Source organism: Crassostrea angulata, chromosome 6, assembly GCF_025612915.1.
Source record: "Crassostrea angulata isolate pt1a10 chromosome 6, ASM2561291v2, whole genome shotgun sequence".
Taxonomy (NCBI): domain Eukaryota; kingdom Metazoa; phylum Mollusca; class Bivalvia; order Ostreida; family Ostreidae; genus Magallana; species Magallana angulata.
The window spans coordinates 55,141,090-55,153,828 of NC_069116.1; the positions used below are offsets into that span (position 1 = coordinate 55,141,090).

The 12,739-nt window shown below is 35.2% G+C and overlaps 20 non-coding genes across 20 annotated transcripts; 10 read left to right on the forward strand and 10 right to left on the reverse strand.

Annotated features, from left to right (window-relative positions):
- Positions 1-6,050: 6,050 nt before the first annotated feature.
- Trnaq-cug (transfer RNA glutamine (anticodon CUG)) lies at positions 6,051-6,122 on the reverse strand. The gene has a single exon. It is a non-coding gene; the product is annotated as a tRNA-Gln (tRNA).
- Positions 6,123-6,232: 110 nt separating this feature from the next.
- Trnad-guc (transfer RNA aspartic acid (anticodon GUC)) lies at positions 6,233-6,304 on the forward strand. The gene has a single exon. It is a non-coding gene; the product is annotated as a tRNA-Asp (tRNA).
- Positions 6,305-6,467: 163 nt separating this feature from the next.
- Trnar-acg (transfer RNA arginine (anticodon ACG)) lies at positions 6,468-6,540 on the reverse strand. The gene has a single exon. It is a non-coding gene; the product is annotated as a tRNA-Arg (tRNA).
- Positions 6,541-6,634: 94 nt separating this feature from the next.
- Trnai-aau (transfer RNA isoleucine (anticodon AAU)) lies at positions 6,635-6,708 on the forward strand. The gene has a single exon. It is a non-coding gene; the product is annotated as a tRNA-Ile (tRNA).
- Positions 6,709-7,516: 808 nt separating this feature from the next.
- Positions 7,517-7,588, reverse strand: Trnaq-cug (transfer RNA glutamine (anticodon CUG)). The gene has a single exon. It is a non-coding gene; the product is annotated as a tRNA-Gln (tRNA).
- A 110-nt stretch (positions 7,589-7,698) lies between these two features.
- On the forward strand, positions 7,699-7,770 carry Trnad-guc (transfer RNA aspartic acid (anticodon GUC)). The gene has a single exon. It is a non-coding gene; the product is annotated as a tRNA-Asp (tRNA).
- Positions 7,771-7,931: 161 nt separating this feature from the next.
- Positions 7,932-8,004, reverse strand: Trnar-acg (transfer RNA arginine (anticodon ACG)). Its single transcript has one exon. It is a non-coding gene; the product is annotated as a tRNA-Arg (tRNA).
- Positions 8,005-8,098: 94 nt separating this feature from the next.
- Trnai-aau (transfer RNA isoleucine (anticodon AAU)) lies at positions 8,099-8,172 on the forward strand. Its single transcript has one exon. It is a non-coding gene; the product is annotated as a tRNA-Ile (tRNA).
- An 808-nt stretch (positions 8,173-8,980) lies between these two features.
- Positions 8,981-9,052, reverse strand: Trnaq-cug (transfer RNA glutamine (anticodon CUG)). The gene has a single exon. It is a non-coding gene; the product is annotated as a tRNA-Gln (tRNA).
- Positions 9,053-9,162: 110 nt separating this feature from the next.
- On the forward strand, positions 9,163-9,234 carry Trnad-guc (transfer RNA aspartic acid (anticodon GUC)). Its single transcript has one exon. It is a non-coding gene; the product is annotated as a tRNA-Asp (tRNA).
- Positions 9,235-9,398: 164 nt separating this feature from the next.
- Trnar-acg (transfer RNA arginine (anticodon ACG)) lies at positions 9,399-9,471 on the reverse strand. The gene has a single exon. It is a non-coding gene; the product is annotated as a tRNA-Arg (tRNA).
- A 94-nt stretch (positions 9,472-9,565) lies between these two features.
- Trnai-aau (transfer RNA isoleucine (anticodon AAU)) lies at positions 9,566-9,639 on the forward strand. Its single transcript has one exon. It is a non-coding gene; the product is annotated as a tRNA-Ile (tRNA).
- An 808-nt stretch (positions 9,640-10,447) lies between these two features.
- Trnaq-cug (transfer RNA glutamine (anticodon CUG)) lies at positions 10,448-10,519 on the reverse strand. Its single transcript has one exon. It is a non-coding gene; the product is annotated as a tRNA-Gln (tRNA).
- A 110-nt stretch (positions 10,520-10,629) lies between these two features.
- On the forward strand, positions 10,630-10,701 carry Trnad-guc (transfer RNA aspartic acid (anticodon GUC)). Its single transcript has one exon. It is a non-coding gene; the product is annotated as a tRNA-Asp (tRNA).
- Positions 10,702-10,862: 161 nt separating this feature from the next.
- On the reverse strand, positions 10,863-10,935 carry Trnar-acg (transfer RNA arginine (anticodon ACG)). The gene has a single exon. It is a non-coding gene; the product is annotated as a tRNA-Arg (tRNA).
- Positions 10,936-11,029: 94 nt separating this feature from the next.
- Positions 11,030-11,103, forward strand: Trnai-aau (transfer RNA isoleucine (anticodon AAU)). Its single transcript has one exon. It is a non-coding gene; the product is annotated as a tRNA-Ile (tRNA).
- Positions 11,104-11,911: 808 nt separating this feature from the next.
- On the reverse strand, positions 11,912-11,983 carry Trnaq-cug (transfer RNA glutamine (anticodon CUG)). The gene has a single exon. It is a non-coding gene; the product is annotated as a tRNA-Gln (tRNA).
- Positions 11,984-12,093: 110 nt separating this feature from the next.
- On the forward strand, positions 12,094-12,165 carry Trnad-guc (transfer RNA aspartic acid (anticodon GUC)). The gene has a single exon. It is a non-coding gene; the product is annotated as a tRNA-Asp (tRNA).
- A 162-nt stretch (positions 12,166-12,327) lies between these two features.
- Positions 12,328-12,400, reverse strand: Trnar-acg (transfer RNA arginine (anticodon ACG)). The gene has a single exon. It is a non-coding gene; the product is annotated as a tRNA-Arg (tRNA).
- A 94-nt stretch (positions 12,401-12,494) lies between these two features.
- Positions 12,495-12,568, forward strand: Trnai-aau (transfer RNA isoleucine (anticodon AAU)). The gene has a single exon. It is a non-coding gene; the product is annotated as a tRNA-Ile (tRNA).
- The last annotated feature ends 171 nt before the right edge of the window (positions 12,569-12,739 follow it).

Genomic DNA, 12,739 nt, shown 5'->3' on the forward strand with positions numbered 1-12,739 from the left:
AACTGTATATATAATATTGTACATAAGTGAATTGTTGAACTTTATTTGCAAGTAGTGTTGACTTTGTGTCAACAAAGGGCAGGATGCCTGCCACGTCGAGTGGCGGCCATGAGGGCGGATCACAAAACAACCCAAACAAGGTAAATAGAAACTACCGCCGTGAAAACACAGTAACTGTTGATGTATTAGATAATGGGCAGATTAAACCTGATAATATCATCAAGTTTGTACACGAAAATTGTGGAGTTGGATCTATGTTCGCGTGTGTCCCAAGATCAGGAAATCTATATGAAATCACCTTAGACGGTAGGGCCCCTCTTCAGTATCTTTTAGAAGGAATAAAAATAGGAGACAAAACATATGAATGTAGAGAAATTGTTCAAAACTCAATAATGGTAAGTTTTCTACATCTCCCAGCATACATTGAAGATCATGAAATTGAAGATACACTTCTGTCAATGAACATTGAAATATTATCTCCAATCAAACGGCGATATTACCCTGGAACAAACATCGCCGATGGAACGAGATACGTACGAGTAAAATTACCACCAAATATGCAGTCATTACCGTACACAATCAAATTCAGAAAAGAATACTACAGGGTTATCCACAATGGGCAAATTAAAGTGTGTTCGTTATGTTATTCGCAAGATCATCTGTTTAGGGCTTGCCCTAAATTCGTCTGCTTTAGATGTAAACAACAAGGACACTACGCTAGAACATGTTCGGTGAAAAAGTGTTACGATTGTCTTCAGTGGGGAGACGAGTGTTCGTGCGGGTCTAGTGAACACGATTCAGGAGATGACAGCCCTGTTGAAGAGGTGAATAAGGAGAACGGCGCACAGCTTGACGAGGCACAAGAGAGGGAATCAGAACCAGAAATGGAAGTAAACGAAACACCGGAAAATCCAACCGAAGATGATATCGGGAAAACGCACGATGAACAAAAGAAAGTTGAACCCGAAATTGATTCACATATGAAAGAAAATAGTGGAAAAATCAGTGAACCCGTTGATAGTGCCGATAGCCATCGGGATCAAAATAACGCGGAAGGAAACGAGGTCGTACGAGAACATTCAGAAAGTTCCGAGTCTTCAGAACAGGACGACGAAATCATTATCAAAGGAAAAACAAAGAGAAAGAAGAAAGTGAAGAAAGGAAAGGCCAAAAAGAATAGATAAAATGAATAAAATTATTGTAACTTTATTACTCATATCTGTAATGTTAGTTACTTCATGGAACTGTAATGGGTTATGTAATGTTGACAAAATGAAAATGATATTTAGTTTATTTGTTGAAAAGAAATATGATATAATTGGTTTACAAGAGACACATTGGAAAGATGAATTTATTGATATGTATAAACATTTATGGAATGGTGATATTATTTACAATAATTATGATAGTTCGGCAAGAGGTGTAGCTTTTTTGATAAGAAATGATTTAAAAGAAAATGTTGAATTTGTCAATGGTTTTGATGGTAGATTTTTACACATAAAATATAAAGATAATGATGAAACATTTGATATAATAAATGTATATGCACCAAACAAAGTTGCAGATAGATCATCATTTTTTAAGAATATTTCAGAAATAATCCCAATGTCTAACAGTCTTATGATATTAGGAGATTTTAATAACACGCTTAATGAAATAGATCGTTGTGGAAAAACTGTCCATACGTATGACAAAGGTTATAATGCACTGTTTGAATTTATGAATAAACATAGTGTTGATGATATATGGAGAAATAGAAATAAAAAAGAAAAAGTTTTTTCTAGAAAAATGGTGATTGAAAATAGACTAGTTCAAAGTAGAATAGACTATATTTTGACATCTAAGGATTTGAATAAGTATGTTAGAAATATTTATTATGTAGAAACTACTTTGAGCGACCATTCAATGGTTGTGCTTTATTTCAATAATGATGATGTTGAAAGAGGTCCTGGAATATGGATTCTAAATAATTTACTACTTTATGATGATATATACAAAGGAAAAATTGTAGAACTGATAGAAAGAGAAAAAGCTTGCATATTATATAATACATCACTACTAGTTTGGTGGGATAATTTGAAATACAAAATTAAGAAGTATTCTCAGAGTTATAGTAAAAGAAGGGCGAAAGAACGTAACAAAGAATATTTTACTATACAAAACAAAATAAAAAAGTTATCTGAGAATATTGCAAATGGAGAAAAAATTGATATTGAAAAATATGAGGCGTTGAAATGTGAACTGTCAGAGTTTGAATTAGAAAAATGTAGAGGTGCAATGTTAAGGTCAAAGGCTCAATGGGCCAATGAGTCAGATAAATGTACCAAATATTTTTTGAATTTGGAAAAAGTTAGACAAAAATCAAATTCAATTAAAGAATTAGTTGATGATGGTGTAATTAAAAATGATACAGAAGCGTTACTAGATATTCAATATAAGTTTTTCTCAAAATTATACTCATCTGTCAGTATTAAAGAAGAAAGTAAGGAGCATTTTTTATCATTTGTTGATAAAAGATTAGATGAGAATGATTTTGAGTTATGTGAAAACTGTATTAACAATGAAGAAATTATAATAGCAGTTAAAGAAATGTCCAATAACAAAAGTCCAGGCTCAGATGGATTAACAGTTGAATTTTACAAAATGTTTTTGCCATATTTAAGTGATATTTTGTTTAAATTGTATAAAGAAATAGAAACAAAAGAATCGTTATCACACAGCATGAAAATGGGTGTTATTACTTTATTGTACAAGAAAAAGGGAGACAAGAGATGTTTGAAAAATTATAGACCTATTAGCTTACTTAATGTTGATTATAAGATCATTGCTAGAGTTATGGCAAATCGATTAAAATTTGTTTTACCAAATATTATATCAGATGCTCAAACATGTTGTATACTAGGAAAAGATATTGCAGATACAATTGTTAGTGTTAGAGACATTATTGATTTAGTAGAAATGGATAATTTGGAAGGCTACATTGTTAAAATAGACCAAGAAAAAGCCTTTGATAGAGTAAGTCATGAGTATTTATTTGATGTTTTAGATACATTTGGTTTTGGACCTTATTTTAAAAGGTGGATAAAGATATTTTATCATGACATTTTTAGTAGTGTCAAATGTAATGGTTTTTTAACCAATTATTTTCCAGTTAAAAATTCGGTCAGACAGGGTTGTCCAATATCTGCCTTATTATATGTTTTATCAGCAGAACCTTTGTATCATGCAATGAGAAGTAACATAAATATAAAAGGAATACCTATACCAATGTCTGACAAGGTGGCTTTAATGTTTCAACACGCTGATGATACAACTATGACAATATCAGATACAGGTTCTATAACAGAAGTTTTACAAGTTTTTGAGTTATATGGAAACGCATCAGGTGCAAAAATTAATACTCAAAAATCTGAAATAATGTGTATAGGTTCAGGTTGTTTAAAAGATAAAGTTAAAAAAACTTATGATATTTCTGAAACAAGTATTATGAAAATACTTGGTATATTTTTTGGTAGAAACAAGAAAGAATGTGAAGTTTTAAATTGGAATGACAAAGTGAAAAAAATTAAACAAATACTTAATTTGTGGAGACAAAGAGATTTAACAATTCAAGGAAGGGCAGTTGTTATAAATACTATGTTGATGTCAAAGTTGTGGTATTCGTTATCTGTTTTATCAATGCCTAAATGGGCAAGAGATTCAATACAAAAAGAATGTATTCAATTTTTGTGGAATTATGGTGCACATTTGGTGTCTTACAAAACTATTGTTGGTGATAAACATAATGGAGGTTTAATGTTGAATGATATTTATCTCAAAATGTTATCATTTAGACTTAAATTTCTAGCTAAATATTTTTGTACATCGAAAGATTTTTTGTGGAAACACATTTTAAAATATCACCTGTCAAAGATATGTTCTTTAGGCGCAAATTCAGAAATATTTTTACTGAGATTGTTTAGTCAAGACTTACCTACATTACCTCAGTTTTACAAAGAAATGTTTAGCGCATGGTATGCAATAGAAGATTATGTGATATTTAACCAAAAAGAAAGTGACGTGTATAATTTTTGTCTTTTTTGTAATCCAAAAGTAACAAACAAAGGTAAAATGTTAAAGTGGAATGTTTTTATTAAGGCAGGCGTTACACATGTAAAACATATAGCATATGAAGTTATACCAGGTTTTTTACCAAGTTCTTATATTGTTGATATTATTCAAGAGTATGACCCTGATGTAAATGTATTGGCTATCAAGGAAAATTACAGAACTCTTTTAGAAAGCATTCCGAGGGAATGGACAGAATATGTAAAAGAAAAGGAGTTTCACAACATGGCTTTTCTTGCAGACTTTTGTGTAAAATATGAAAATCAATCTATAGTTTTTAGTACATGTACTGTTAAAATATTTTACAAATTATTGCTACACAAATTGTTTCAACATCCTGTATCAAATAGTTTTTGGAAAGAAAAATTTAATATTGATGATTCTGATGTATTTTTCAAAAGATGGGGTACATTATTGGAGTCTTATAAACCACCTGAAATTATTGAATTAGATTTTAAGATGTATCACAATGCAATATTTACATATGAAAAATTATTTAAAATCGGCAAAACAGAATCAAATTGTTGTCCAATTTGCTCATTACAAAATGAAGATATTATACATTTATTTATTGGCTGTAATGAACTACATGAATTTATAAACAAATTTGTTGTGTATCATTTAGAAACATTATTCAAAGATGTAGATGTAAATATTTTCAATACTTTGAGATTTGATGAGATGTTTTTCTCATCATTGTCAACGGGTATAAAAAATGTAAATACATTTTTTGTTAATTTCTTTTTATCAATATGTAGATTAAGTATATACAAACGACGACAAATGTTTATCAAAAGTCAACAGAAGATGGATGTTACTAAATTTTGTAAATACATGTTAAAACAATTTATTTCATATAATCATTACCAATTGTGTATCAAGGAAAACAGAAGAAATATTTTCTCCAAATTATTTTTGAACAGAAATCCTCTAGTTAAAGAAACGGAGGGTGTGTTGATATTTATTTTTTAATACTTGTCCTTTTATATAAATTCATTTGTTTATTAGACATTGCTGTTTTTAAGAATTGATATGTACAGTGTGTATTGTGTTGAATATCAATAAAAGATAAAAAAAAAAAAAGAGCGTCGTGCTAATAACGCGAATGTCGTGGGTTCGACCCCCACACTGGCCACTCTTTTTCTCTCTTTTACCTAGCAATTGCGATTAAATAGGCCAACCTGAATGTTTCCAATGGGTGTGCCTTTCAAATTTCATGTGCTCAAATCAAAACAGAAGCAACTTCAGCTGGCTCTGCTCAAACGTTTTATTTTGATAGTTCCAATCTTAATAGCTCCTTGCGATAGAATACTGCTTTTCTTTTAGCCTTGTTATAAACTTACGACTAGGAACATTTCAATATATATTGTGTTGTTTTTGATTGAGTTGTGTAGATTTCACAGACAACTCATTACTACTTGTATGAATAAACTGGAAGGAAACAAATTACTAGGATAACAAAACTTGCACTCAAAACAAAAATAAACTGATAGTGTTACAAATTGGTTTTGTTAGATTGTCAAATGGTCACCATGCTCAGAATACACGTCGAACACGTGTGTATTACCTAATGACTGCAAAACATTGGCATCATGTTGAAAACCCAGAATTGTTATCCAACATTGTAAAAAAGCATGTTTATATCTAACAAACAAACAGGGTTCATTTATTTTCAACAGTGTCCTTCAAAATTACAAATAAACTTAAGTCGTGTTAATATTAATGAACGATTAGTATTTTATTCGCACGTTCGATGATATAAGATTTTAATAAAGCTGGAAGCAGCATCCTGTAAAGAGAATCGTTATGAATCGAAATACGACACAGCGAACCTTGAGAACTGATATGGTGGTAGTCGGGTAAGAAATGGGAGTAAAAGTACGTGTAATCAGTACATGTTTAAAGTCACACAAATATAATGTTAACGTGGACAAAAGAAGCACAGGTTCCACCGAGATTTGAACTCGGATCGCTGGATTCAGAGTCCAGAGTGCTAACCATTACACCATGGAACCAATATACTTATACCTATCTAGATATTCCGGTACTGATATCCCAATCACATTTCGTAAACGATCAGCAATCCGATATCTACTAATCCGCATTTCAATTCGGTGAACATAACTCCTCGGTAGTATAGTGGTAAGTATCCCCGCCTGTCACGCGGGAGACCGGGGTTCGATTCCCCGCCGGGGAGGAGTATATCTTTTTGGTAACTTTCGAATTAACAATGGACAACGTCTTTCTGTTCATCGCTCGCCGTAACCGCCGCAATAGAAAAGTTCGATTTGAAAGTACCTTTTCCACCAAAAATCCAAATTCATGTATGTGTTCTTTCCAAAAAAAAAGGTAACTGTCTTCGAGTCTGCCAGGATTCGAACCTGGAATCTTCTGATCCGTAGTCAGACGCGTTATCCATTGCGCCACAGACCCTACTTGCTTATAATGCAAGATTTCACAATCGGGCAACCAAACAAAAATATATTACAAGCACACAATAACTTAACAAATACTAACGTCGAACAACGGCCGGTTAGCTCAGTCGGTTAGAGCGTCGTGCTAATAACGCGAATGTCGTGGGTTCGACCCCCACACTGGCCACTCTTTATCTCTCTTTTACCTAGCAATTGCGATTAAATAGGCCAACCTGAATGTTTCCAATGGGTGTGCCTTTCAAATTTCATGTGCTCAAATCAAAACAGAAGCAACTTCAGCTGGCTCTGCTCAAACGTTTTATTTTGATAGTTCCAATCTTAATAGCTCCTTGCGATAGAATACTGCTTTTCTTTTAGCCTTGTTATAAACTTACGACTAGGAACATTTCAATATATATTGTGTTGTTTTTGATTGAGTTGTGTAGATTTCACAGACAACTCATTACTACTTGTATGAATAAACTGGAAGGAAACAAATTACTAGGATAACAAAACTTGCACTCAAAACAAAAATAAACTGATAGTGTTACAAATTGGTTTTGTTAGATTGTCAAATGGTCACCATGCTCAGAATACACGTCGAACACGTGTGTATTACCTAATGACTGCAAAACATTGGCATCATGTTGAAAACCCAGAATTGTTATCCAACATTGTAAAAAAGCATGTTTATATCTAACAAACAAACAGGGTTCATTTATTTTCAACAGTGTCCTTCAAAATTACAAATAAACTTAAGTCGTGTTAATATTAATGAACGATTAGTATTTTATTCGCACGTTCGATGATATAAGATTTTAATAAAGCTGGAAGCAGCATCCTGTAAAGAGAATCGTTATGAATCGAAATACGACACAGCGAACCTTGAGAACTGATATGGTGGTAGTCGGGTAAGAAATGGGAGTAAAAGTACGTGTAATCAGTACATGTTTAAAGTCACACAAATATAATGTTAACGTGGACAAAAGAAGCACAGGTTCCACCGAGATTTGAACTCGGATCGCTGGATTCAGAGTCCAGAGTGCTAACCATTACACCATGGAACCAATATACTTATACCTATCTAGATAATCCGGTACTGATATCCCAATCACATTTCGTAAACGATCGGCAATCCGATATCTACTAATCCGCATTTCAATTCGGTGAACATAACTCCTCGGTAGTATAGTGGTAAGTATCCCCGCCTGTCACGCGGGAGACCGGGGTTCGATTCCCCGCCGGGGAGGAGTATATCTTTTTGGTAACTTTCGAATTAACAATGGACAACGTCTTTCTGTTCATCGCTCGCCGTAACCGCCGCAATAGAAAAGTTCGATTTGAAAGTACCTTTTCCACCAAAAATCCAAATTCATGTATGTGTTCTTTCCAAAAAAAGGTAACTGTCTTCGAGTCTGCCAGGATTCGAACCTGGAATCTTCTGATCCGTAGTCAGACGCGTTATCCATTGCGCCACAGACCCTACTTGCTTATAATGCAAGATTTCACAATCGGGCAACCAAACAAAAATATATTACAAGCACACAATAACTTAACAAATACTAACGTCGAACAACGGCCGGTTAGCTCAGTCGGTTAGAGCGTCGTGCTAATAACGCGAATGTCGTGGGTTCGACCCCCACACTGGCCACTCTTTTTCTCTCTTTTACCTAGCAATTGCGATTAAATAGGCCAACCTGAATGTTTCCAATGGGTGTGCCTTTCAAATTTCATGTGCTCAAATCAAAACAGAAGCAACTTCAGCTGGCTCTGCTCAAACGTTTTATTTTGATAGTTCCAATCTTAATAGCTCCTTGCGATAGAATACTGCTTTTCTTTTAGCCTTGTTATAAACTTACGACTAGGAACATTTCAATATATATTGTGTTGTTTTTGATTGAGTTGTGTAGATTTCACAGACAACTCATTACTACTTGTATGAATAAACTGGAAGGAAACAAATTACTAGGATAACAAAACTTGCACTCAAAACAAAAATAAACTGATAGTGTTACAAATTGGTTTTGTTAGATTGTCAAATGGTCACCATGCTCAGAATACACGTCGAACACGTGTGTATTACCTAATGACTGCAAAACATTGGCATCATGTTGAAAACCCAGAATTGTTATCCAACATTGTAAAAAAGCATGTTTATATCTAACAAACAAACAGGGTTCATTTATTTTCAACAGTGTCCTTCAAAATTACAAATAAACTTAAGTCGTGTTAATATTAATGAACGATTAGTATTTTATTCGCACGTTCGATGATATAAGATTTTAATAAAGCTGGAAGCAGCATCCTGTAAAGAGAATCGTTATGAATCGAAATACGACACAGCGAACCTTGAGAACTGATATGGTGGTAGTCGGGTAAGAAATGGGAGTAAAAGTACGTGTAATCAGTACATGTTTAAAGTCACACAAATATAATGTTAACGTGGACAAAAGAAGCACAGGTTCCACCGAGATTTGAACTCGGATCGCTGGATTCAGAGTCCAGAGTGCTAACCATTACACCATGGAACCAATATACTTATACCTATCTAGATATTCCGGTACTGATATCCCAATCACATTTCGTAAACGATCAGCAATCCGATATCTACTAATCCGCATTTCAATTCGGTGAACATAACTCCTCGGTAGTATAGTGGTAAGTATCCCCGCCTGTCACGCGGGAGACCGGGGTTCGATTCCCCGCCGGGGAGGAGTATATCTTTTTGGTAACTTTCGAATTAACAATGGACAACGTCTTTCTGTTCATCGCTCGCCGTAACCGCCGCAATAGAAAAGTTCGATTTGAAAGTACCTTTTCCACCAAAAATCCAAATTCATGTATGTGTTCTTTCCAAAAAAAAAAGGTAACTGTCTTCGAGTCTGCCAGGATTCGAACCTGGAATCTTCTGATCCGTAGTCAGACGCGTTATCCATTGCGCCACAGACCCTACTTGCTTATAATGCAAGATTTCACAATCGGGCAACCAAACAAAAATATATTACAAGCACACAATAACTTAACAAATACTAACGTCGAACAACGGCCGGTTAGCTCAGTCGGTTAGAGCGTCGTGCTAATAACGCGAATGTCGTGGGTTCGACCCCCACACTGGCCACTCTTTATCTCTCTTTTACCTAGCAATTGCGATTAAATAGGCCAACCTGAATGTTTCCAATGGGTGTGCCTTTCAAATTTCATGTGCTCAAATCAAAACAGAAGCAACTTCAGCTGGCTCTGCTCAAACGTTTTATTTTGATAGTTCCAATCTTAATAGCTCCTTGCGATAGAATACTGCTTTTCTTTTAGCCTTGTTATAAACTTACGACTAGGAACATTTCAATATATATTGTGTTGTTTTTGATTGAGTTGTGTAGATTTCACAGACAACTCATTACTACTTGTATGAATAAACTGGAAGGAAACAAATTACTAGGATAACAAAACTTGCACTCAAAACAAAAATAAACTGATAGTGTTACAAATTGGTTTTGTTAGATTGTCAAATGGTCACCATGCTCAGAATACACGTCGAACACGTGTGTATTACCTAATGACTGCAAAACATTGGCATCATGTTGAAAACCCAGAATTGTTATCCAACATTGTAAAAAAGCATGTTTATATCTAACAAACAAACAGGGTTCATTTATTTTCAACAGTGTCCTTCAAAATTACAAATAAACTTAAGTCGTGTTAATATTAATGAACGATTAGTATTTTATTCGCACGTTCGATGATATAAGATTTTAATAAAGCTGGAAGCAGCATCCTGTAAAGAGAATCGTTATGAATCGAAATACGACACAGCGAACCTTGAGAACTGATATGGTGGTAGTCGGGTAAGAAATGGGAGTAAAAGTACGTGTAATCAGTACATGTTTAAAGTCACACAAATATAATGTTAACGTGGACAAAAGAAGCACAGGTTCCACCGAGATTTGAACTCGGATCGCTGGATTCAGAGTCCAGAGTGCTAACCATTACACCATGGAACCAATATACTTATACCTATCTAGATAATCCGGTACTGATATCCCAATCACATTTCGTAAACGATCGGCAATCCGATATCTACTAATCCGCATTTCAATTCGGTGAACATAACTCCTCGGTAGTATAGTGGTAAGTATCCCCGCCTGTCACGCGGGAGACCGGGGTTCGATTCCCCGCCGGGGAGGAGTATATCTTTTTGGTAACTTTCGAATTAACAATGGACAACGTCTTTCTGTTCATCGCTCGCCGTAACCGCCGCAATAGAAAAGTTCGATTTGAAAGTACCTTTTCCACCAAAAATCCAAATTCATGTATGTGTTCTTTCCAAAAAAAGGTAACTGTCTTCGAGTCTGCCAGGATTCGAACCTGGAATCTTCTGATCCGTAGTCAGACGCGTTATCCATTGCGCCACAGACCCTACTTGCTTATAATGCAAGATTTCACAATCGGGCAACCAAACAAAAATATATTACAAGCACACAATAACTTAACAAATACTAACGTCGAACAACGGCCGGTTAGCTCAGTCGGTTAGAGCGTCGTGCTAATAACGCGAATGTCGTGGGTTCGACCCCCACACTGGCCACTCTTTTTCTCTCTTTTACCTAGCAATTGCGATTAAATAGGCCAACCTGAATGTTTCCAATGGGTGTGCCTTTCAAATTTCATGTGCTCAAATCAAAACAGAAGCAACTTCAGCTGGCTCTGCTCAAACGTTTTATTTTGATAGTTCCAATCTTAATAGCTCCTTGCGATAGAATACTGCTTTTCTTTTAGCCTTGTTATAAACTTACGACTAGGAACATTTCAATATATATTGTGTTGTTTTTGATTGAGTTGTGTAGATTTCACAGACAACTCATTACTACTTGTATGAATAAACTGGAAGGAAACAAATTACTAGGATAACAAAACTTGCACTCAAAACAAAAATAAACTGATAGTGTTACAAATTGGTTTTGTTAGATTGTCAAATGGTCACCATGCTCAGAATACACGTCGAACACGTGTGTATTACCTAATGACTGCAAAACATTGGCATCATGTTGAAAACCCAGAATTGTTATCCAACATTGTAAAAAAGCATGTTTATATCTAACAAACAAACAGGGTTCATTTATTTTCAACAGTGTCCTTCAAAATTACAAATAAACTTAAGTCGTGTTAATATTAATGAACGATTAGTATTTTATTCGCACGTTCGATGATATAAGATTTTAATAAAGCTGGAAGCAGCATCCTGTAAAGAGAATCGTTATGAATCGAAATACGACACAGCGAACCTTGAGAACTGATATGGTGGTAGTCGGGTAAGAAATGGGAGTAAAAGTACGTGTAATCAGTACATGTTTAAAGTCACACAAATATAATGTTAACGTGGACAAAAGAAGCACAGGTTCCACCGAGATTTGAACTCGGATCGCTGGATTCAGAGTCCAGAGTGCTAACCATTACACCATGGAACCAATATACTTATACCTATCTAGATAATCCGGTACTGATATCCCAATCACATTTCGTAAACGATCGGCAATCCGATATCTACTAATCCGCATTTCAATTCGGTGAACATAACTCCTCGGTAGTATAGTGGTAAGTATCCCCGCCTGTCACGCGGGAGACCGGGGTTCGATTCCCCGCCGGGGAGGAGTATATCTTTTTGGTAACTTTCGAATTAACAATGGACAACGTCTTTCTGTTCATCGCTCGCCGTAACCGCCGCAATAGAAAAGTTCGATTTGAAAGTACCTTTTCCACCAAAAATCCAAATTCATGTATGTGTTCTTTCCAAAAAAAAGGTAACTGACTTCGAGTCTGCCAGGATTCGAACCTGGAATCTTCTGATCCGTAGTCAGACGCGTTATCCATTGCGCCACAGACCCTACTTGCTTATAATGCAAGATTTCACAATCGGGCAACCAAACAAAAATATATTACAAGCACACAATAACTTAACAAATACTAACGTCGAACAACGGCCGGTTAGCTCAGTCGGTTAGAGCGTCGTGCTAATAACGCGAATGTCGTGGGTTCGACCCCCACACTGGCCACTCTTTATCTCTCTTTTACCTAGCAATTGCGATTAAATAGGCCAACCTGAATGTTTCCAATGGGTGTGCCTTTCAAATTTCATGTGCTCAAATCAAAACAGAAGCAACTTCAGCTGGCTCTGCTCAAACGTTTTATTTTGATAGTTCCAATCTTAATAGCTCCTTGCGATA